This window comes from Lutra lutra, chromosome 14 (assembly GCF_902655055.1).
Source record: "Lutra lutra chromosome 14, mLutLut1.2, whole genome shotgun sequence".
Classification (NCBI taxonomy): Eukaryota; Metazoa; Chordata; class Mammalia; order Carnivora; family Mustelidae; genus Lutra; species Lutra lutra.
Window position 1 is genome coordinate 8,454,458 of NC_062291.1, and position 8,911 is coordinate 8,463,368.

Sequence of the window (8,911 nt, forward strand, 5' to 3'; positions counted from 1 at the left end):
GCCTCATCTGGGGCTGCACACAGGGGTCAGATTTAGGGAGAAGGACCCCAACCTTGGGTTTCTCAGCTGCAGGATTACTACCCTTGTTATATGCAAATGCAGGGATTCAACCCAGAATCCTATACCTGAAGAAGATTTGTGAAAAGGGAGTGCGAAGGGAAGACACTTTGGATATCAAAACGTGAGTACGTCTGCACGTGGAGATCTTCATTAATGACATTTTAAAGCACCACGGCTCAGTAGAAATTTCTACAAGGACAGAAAATTAGCCACCAGCCACATGTGGTTATCAATAAGCATGTAAAATGTGGCTATTCTGACTGGGGAACCTCATGTAAATGTTAATGTTAATCACCTTAAATTTGGGGCACCTGGGTGGCTCAGTGGATTAAAGCCTCTGCCTTTGGCTCAGGTCATGATCCTAGGGTTCTGGGATCGAGCCCCGAATCGGGCTCTCTGCTCTTCGGGGAGCCTGCCTCTCTGTCTACTTGTGATCTCTGTCTGTCAAATAAATAAATAAAATCTTTTAAAAAATCACCTTAAATTTAAATAACCACATGTGACTAACGGCTACTACGTGGGTCAACACGGATCAAAGGATGTGTCCTGCGCACAAAAGCAGCAATTGTAGGAACTGCAGGGTCTGAGACGCAGGAAGGAAGGAAGGGCACAGAGTTAAATATGTGGATAAACCGCAAGAAAATTGTTTAAAATAATAATACTGATACCTTTGTAGGATTTTTTAAAAAAATTAACATGTGGGTAAGCTGGTGAATCTAGAAACTGTAATATTAATGACATGGTAATTGCATATGGCTCCACTTCATTTGTTCTAGGTTCTTACGCTGGTAGCAAGAGTCTGGATAGGGGCATAACTGAAAAAGAGAGATTCTGCTCTAAGAAGACCAGTAGTGAACCAAAAGGGCACACGTGGCAGGGGAGATTATCTCTGGTGTTCTGGGCTGAGCTCAGACAGCTAGCGAGTGACACCTCTGATGACCCAGCAATCCTTCCCTTTACAGGGTCCAAAGTGCTCAGGGGACAGAGAGGTGTTCAAAGGGTATCCTCTGTGTCTGCTTCTTCCTCACAACCTCAGCAGTGGGTGGTGTGGAGTGTATTGGACTGGGTGGCCCTTTCCTCTCTGGGGGAAGCATCCCAGCCAGGACCCCAGACATCAATAGTCAAAACTCCTCTCACGAAGTCCAAGTCCTGGTGGACTCAAGTTCTACCCTTACTCAAGGAGTAAGTACTTCCAATATAATGCCACATATTTAGGGGGGAAAACAAACAAACAAACAAAAGGCACATTCTTGATAGTAAAGCCAGACAAAGGTAATAAAAAGACGGGGTTCGAAGGTTGCCAGTCCAAGGCTGTACACCAAGAACAGCTGTGGAATCTTGTCAAATGTCTTTTCTGTACCAACCAGGATGGCCATGTGGTTTTGACCTTCTCTCTGTGAGTGTGGTGAGTTACCCTGATTGATTTTCATGTGTTGAATCATGCTTCTATTCCGGTAATAAACCCCACTTGATTGTGGTGTATAATCCCTTTAATATGCCATTGAATTCAGTTCGCTTGTATTTGCTGGGGGCTTTTGTACCAATATTGATCAGAGATACTGGGCTGTAATTTTCTTTTCTTGCAGTTTATTTGTCTAGTTTTGGTCTAAAGGTGATACTGACCTCCAAGGATGAGCTTCAAAGTGGTCCCTCCTTTTCAATTTTTTGGAAGGCTTTCAAGAGAATTGGTGTTAATTCTTCTTTAATTGGTAGAATTCTTCAGTGAAGCCATCTGGTCCTGGGCTTTTCCTTGTGGGAAGGTTTTTGATCACAGATTCAATCTCCTTAATACTTATTTGTCTGTCCAGATTTTCCAGTTCATGATTCAGCCCTGGTAGGTTGTGAGTTTGCAGGAATTTTTCCATTTCTTTTCATTACCCAATTTGTGGGCATACCATTTTTCACAGCATGCTCTTATAACCCTTTTTACTTCTGTGGCACTGGTTATAATGTTCCCTCTTTCTTTTTCTTTTCTGATTTTATTTATTTGAGTGTTCTCCGTTTTTTTTTTCTTACTTAACCTAGCTAAGGATTTGTCAACTTTGTTGATCTTTTCAAAAACAACCCTCAGTTTTATTGAAGAACCCTGTCATTTGGTACAACGTGGGTGCGCCTTGAGGACATGATACTAAGTGGGATAAGCCATTCACAAAAATAAAAATACTGTGTGATTCCATTTGTATGAGGAACCTAGAGTAACCACATTTATAGAAACAGATACTAGGGATTATGGTTACCATGAGATGTGGGGAAGGGGAATTATTTAGTGAGCATAGAGTTTCAGTTTGCAGGATGGAAACGTTCTGGAGATCTGTTTCATGACAAGGTGAATGTACTTAACACGACTGATCTGAACAGCACTCTTAAAAGTGGTTACAGTAGAAAATTTTATGTGGTGTGTTGTTTTCTATTAAAATTAACAGACACACACATACACACACACACACACACACACACACACACACACACACCACCCCTAACGAAATCCTGCTTTCTCTCTAACCAAAGGAATGGGGAAGGGGCAGCCCGTCGGGGAAGAAAACTTTTAGGGTAACTGTTTTACTCTCAATCACAGCACAGGAAAACCCGTAGTCCCACTCTCAACATGTCAGCAGGGTCAGGTGCAGATCCTACACTTCTTCCCTCGTGAGGCTATCGCACACTGTCCCAACACACGCTCATGACCAGGGTAGTGTCGAAGAAGGTCTGCTGAGAGGTCAGGACTTCCATCCCCCAAAGTCCTAGTGCAGAAAGCACATGGGAGGCTGGATTCCCTCATCCACCCAGCAGCAGCAAGTTCCCCCCACAGGGACGCTGTGGGAGGAGGCCTTGGTGGATGGCCGGGTTTTCCCCTAGGTGTCTAGGGAAATCCAACAAGGCCAACCTTCCTCCCAGGCATGTTGTTGGAGGCCACGGGGGAGCAGTCACAAGACACCACCATCTCTCCCAGCCAGGGAAGTATCACACAGGTCCCAGTGTGCGGTCACACCCCCCACCCTGCCTAAAAGTCATGAGGAACCCTCATGGGATGGGGACTAAAGGGGGCCAAATAGGGAACCTGCCCTTCTGCCCCCACCTGGCAGACATAAGCTGGCATTCCCCACTTCCTCTACGGACAAGTGTCAAAGTAAGCCAGCTCGCATAGTAGCTTTAAAGAAGATCCAGAGTCTTACAACGTAATGCCCAAGCTGTCCAGGCTTCAGAAGAAAACCATTTGTCACACTGAGAACCAGGAGAGATCTCTGAATGAGGAGACGCAGTCGATAGATGTCAAGACCAAGGTCGCAGAGCCATTAGAATTATCCAACAGATATGTTAAATGAGCTAGCATATGAGAACTTCAACAAGCAATTATGAGCCCCCTTGAAACAAAATAGAAAACAGTTAGGTCTCATAGTTCAGTCTTGGCAGAGAAATAGACCACTTATAGAGGAACCAAATGAGACACGTAGAAGTGCAGAATATAACAACCAAAATAAAAAGCTCAGGGGGTGGCACAGTAACAGAGGGGAGGGTGAACGAACAGGAAGATAAATAGAAATTAGCCAGTTTGGACAAGAGACTGAGAGCAGTCTGAAAAAATGCACGCAGCCTCAGGACCCCGTGGGACTGTAACAGAAGCTCCAGTGTACGTGTCCTTGGAGCCTCGGGATGACAGAAGGACGTTGGGCTGAAAACATATTCAAAGAAGTACCAGCCTCGCAGCAGCATAGATGGACCTGGACGTTATTGTGCGAAGTAACATGCTAAGTCAGCTGGAGAAAGACAAAGGCCACGCAGTTTCATATACATGCAAAATCTAGAAAACAAAATAAATGAACCAACAAGTAAACAAAAAGCAGAATCGGTCCTATAAATACAGAGAACAAACTCACGGTGGCCAGAACGGGGGGGGGGGGGGCGTGGGGGCTGGGCAAAAAGGGGATCAAGAGGTACAAACCTCCAGTTAGAAAGTGAAGAATTTGTGGGGGCGGGAAGTGCAGCACAGGGAGTATAGTCGGTAACTTCGTAATGACAGTACGGTGACAGACGGTGAGGGCGTCCTCGCAACTGTCAGATCACTCTGTTATACCCCCGAGACCAACACGATTCTATGTGTCAACTGCACTTTGGCAAGGAAAAAGAAACAGTGGCTTGCAGAAAACTTCTGAAATTTGGCAAAAGACATAAACTTGTAGAGACAAGATTGCCAGTGAAACCCAAAGAGTTCTAACCCACCACACGTTGTCATCAATCAGAAGACACGACCTCTGAAAAGCCTCAAGAGGGAACCATCACCTCACCTCAAGGGATTTTTGTCCTCCCCTTGAACTATTTAAATTATGTTGGACGGTGGGGGCACCTGGGTGGCTCAGTGGGTTAAGCTGCTGCCTTCGGCTCAGGTCATGATCTCAGGGTCCTGGGATCGAGCCCCGCATCGGGCTCTCTGCTTAGCGGGGAGCCTGCTTCCTCCTCTCTCTCTGACTGCCTCTCTGCCTGCTTGTGATCTCTCTCTATCAAATAAATAAATAAAATCTTTAAAAAAAAATTATGTTGGACGGTGAAAGTAAAAATCACAACACAGTGTGATGAATTTCCGAAAGCGTGACTAGGAAATATCTGAGACAACTATAACCAGGAAGAGTAAAGGGACCTCATTTCAACAGCAGACCCCAGTCATTTATGTGTGTAAAATGTAGCACCTAGAGCGGCCACTAGAAAGCTATGCAGGAGACACTCTCCAAAACACTAGAGATAAATCAACATGAATTCTAGAAGAATGCTCGAGAAACTCACAGGAAGGCAGGAGAAAGGATTAAAAACAAACAAACAAACAAACAAAAACCCTAAAATCAAAGAGAAGAAACAGCACACCAAAATTAAATCATGAACTTAAGCCCTAACAAAAGGGATTATTTTAATATAACTGGTCACAATAAACCAATGAAAATACCAAACACCAAAAAGACAGGCAGAATGGAATGAAAATCTAGACTCGGAAACATGTTGTCTATAAGAAATTCATCTTCAATATAATAATAGAGGCAGGTTGGAAGGAAAAGAATGAAGAATGTCGCATCACGCACATATTCATTAGCAGGAAGCAGTCCTTTATCAGCTAAAATAGACTTCTGGGCACAGACACATGACTAACACATGTATGTAAAGATACACATATGGTTTTATATATATACATATATATAAAGAGACTGTGACTGTGTAGAACATAAGGAGCAGGAATAAGGAGAATCCAATGTATGTATTGGATTCTCTTTATACCTGCTCCTTATGTTCTACACAGTCACAGTGAACACTGAATTAGTGAATACTGAAACATCTCCCCTAGGAAAAATTGTGGATGTGCACACGTGCACACAAACACCCCCTCCCACATAGATTAAAACCTTAGATACTAAGAGCAATGCATTGATTTTCTTTCTTTCTTTTTTTTTAAAGATTTTATTTATTTATTTGACAGAGAGAGATCACAAGTAGACAGAGAGGCAGGCAGAGAGAGGGAGGGAAGCAGGCTCCCTGCTGAGCAGAGAGCCCGATACGGGACTCAATCCCAGGACCCTGAGATCATGACCCGAGCCGAAGGCAGCAGCTTAACCTACTGAGCCACCCAGGCACCCGAATTGATTTTCTTTATTTTACAAAAGAGAAAGGAGGGTTCAGAAGTGTTAAGGAGTTGCCTAAGGCCACCCCTCCCCCCAGCAGGTGTCAGAGTGGAAGCTGCGGGCTTTACACTGTGCCTTCCCGGCTATCTGTGTCTTCTGTCCATCTCTGTCTGAAAGCCAAGACAAGAAAGCTGCCCACGCCCCATTGTCACTCAGCAGGAAATACATGCGCTGGGTGATGAATTTTTCAACACCCTGCGCATGTCCGTGAATGAATGGCTTGAAAGCAGCACTAAGTATTGACTTTGGAGGACAAGTAAGTTTTAGTGAATAGGTAAATTTTAAATACAGAATCATTGAATTACGTGCTTTTTCTTTTTAATTTAAAAAAATTTTTAATAAACATATAATGTATTATTAGCCCCAGGGGTACAGGTCTGTGAATCGCCAGGTTTACACACTTCACAGCACTCACTATAGCACATACCCTCTCCAATGTCCATAACCCAACCACCCTCTCCCTACCCACCTTCCCCCAGCAACCCTTTGTTTTGTGAGATCAAGAGTCTCTTATGGTTTATCTCCCTCCCAATCCCATCTTGCTTCATTTATTCTTTTCCTAGCCCCCAACCCCCCCACGTTGCATCTCCACTTCCTCATATCAGGGAGATCATATGATAGTTGTCTTTCTCCAATTGACTTATTTCACTAAGCATGATACCCTCTAGTTCCATCCACGTTGTCACAAATGGTAAGATTTCATTTCTTTTGATGGCTGCATAGTATTCCATTGTGTGTGTGTGTGTGTGTGTGTGTATATATATATATATATATATATATATATAGCATATCTTCTTTATCCTTCATCTGGTGATGGACATCTGGGCTCTTTCCATAGTTTGGCTATTGTGGACATTGCTGCTATAAACATTTGGGTGCATGTGCCCCTTCGGATCACTATTACGTGCTTTTTCTTTTCTTTTTTTTTAAAGATTTTATTTATTTGACAGAGAGAGATCACAAGTAGACAGAGAGGCAGGCAGAGAGAGAGGGAGGGAAGCAGGCTCCCTGCTGAGCAGAGAGCCCGATGCGGGACTCGATCCCAGGACCCTGAGATCATGACCTGAGCCAAAGGCAGCGGCTTAACCCACTGAGCCACCCAGGCGCCCCTATGTGCTTTTTCTTATAAAGATAATTCAAGTGCCATGAATGTCACCTGTGTCAAGTGTATACACAGAGTTGTGCACCCATCACCACTCTCTAAATCTGGAACATTCCATCACCCCCCCCTTAGCAAAGAAACCACAGACAGATTAGCAGTCTCTCCCCATATGCCTCCATCCCCCAGCCCCTGGCAATGACTGATTTATTGCCTTTCTCTATGGGTTTCCTTTCCTGGACATCTCATAGAAGCTGCAGTTCACAATATGTGGCTTCTGACATCTGGCTTCATTCGCTTACCATCATGCATTTTGGGCTGAATCTGTGTTGTGGCATGAGTCAGTAGTTCATTCCTTCCTATGGCTTGTGTAGTAAAGAATTTCACTGCCCTTTGTCCCCAGTTCCTGGGAGACAACCTCCCAATCTTTAGAATTTCCCAAGCGTTAGAAGGTCCTTGTGGGTCCCTTCACACTACAGCTGCTAGAGTTTGCTCCCAGATAGCTTGTGGTAGGGCTAGCCACACTGACAATCTCAGGGCAGGCTCACCTAATGAGCCAGATGATGTCAGCCTGACCTCTGAGAATGAACTGGGGCTGAAGAATGAGGTCAGTCACATGGGCAGTGGCTCAGTCAATCACGTCCATGTGATAAAGCCCCAGGAAGCCCTCGGAACAGCAATGCTTGAGTACCTCCCAGCAGACGGTCCTTCATGCGTGCACTGCCCACATGCCAGGAGGGTAGAGCCTCTCGGAGGACTTAATGCTTGGAACCCTCCCTGTCTCAGACCCACTGTGTACGTTTCTTCCTTTGGTTCTGCTTTACCTTTTTGCTATAATAAAACTGAAAGTAGAGCGCTTTCCTGAGTTCCGTGGGTCATTGCAGCAGAGTGGCCAGACCTGAATGCGTCTGTAGGGATACGCAAGCTTGTAGCCGCTCTGAAGTGAAGAGGGTCTCAGAAATTTCCAGACTTGGGCTGATGTCTGCTGTCTTGGGCAGATGGAGCAATCTAGAAGACTGTGCCCGTGACCTCCAGTTTTGTGGCCCCTGGGTAAGCTGAATGAGAGCTCATCGGATGGGTGCAAGATTCGTGTTTTCATTTACCCACCTACGAACATTGAGGAGTTTCCACTCTTCAGGTGTTGGGGATGAAGCTGCTGGGAACACTGGTGCACAGACACCACACCACAGTGTGTGGACGTAGGTTTTCAGTGAGCTTGGGTGTACATCTGGGAGTGCATTTGCAGGGGTCCATGCTAAGTCTATGCTCAACTTTCTTTTTTTTTTTTTTTAAAGATTTTATTTATTTATTTGACAGAGAGAAATCACAAGTAGGCAGAGAGGCAGGCAGAGAGAGAGGAGGAAGCAGGCTCCCTGCCGAGCAGAAAGCCCGATGCGGGGCTTGAACCCAGGACCTGGGATCATGACCTGAGCCGAAGGCAGTGGCTTAACCCACTGAGCCACCCAGGCGCCCCTATGCTCAACTTTCTAAGAAACTGCCCGTCATTGCCTAAGCCAACTCCATGAAGATTTACTTTGTTTTTTTCTGGAAGGCTACAGTCTCAGTTCCTGTGTGTCACTCCGTGGCCCACTCTCAGTGTGTCTCTGCACATGGTGTGAGCAGGGGACAAGCTGCACTCTTCTGCACAAGGATATTCAGTTCTCCCCACACTGCTTGTTAAGGAAGCTATTTTTCCTCATTAAGTGGTCCTGGCACTTTTGTCAAAATCGATTGATAAATGTGAGGGTTTCTCTCTGAATTCTCAATTCTGTGCCCTTGGTCTTTGTGTCTGTCCCTACCTACGTTCTGCATTCTCTTGGTCACTGTATTTTGTAGCTGGTTTTGAGATCAGGAAATACAAGACCTTTACATTTTCCTTTTTTGTTTGTTTGTTTATTTGTTTTCAAGATTAATTCTTCCTTTCTGGGCCTTTTGCATTTCATGTGAATTTTGGGATCATCCTTGTCTATTTATGCACGAAAGGCAGCTGGGATTTCGCTAGGGCGTGCAGTGAAGCCGCAGCCCCATTTGAGAGAGAGCCGCCTTGATCATGCTGCCTTCCAGTCCACGAGCGGGGGTGTCTTTCCGCTTC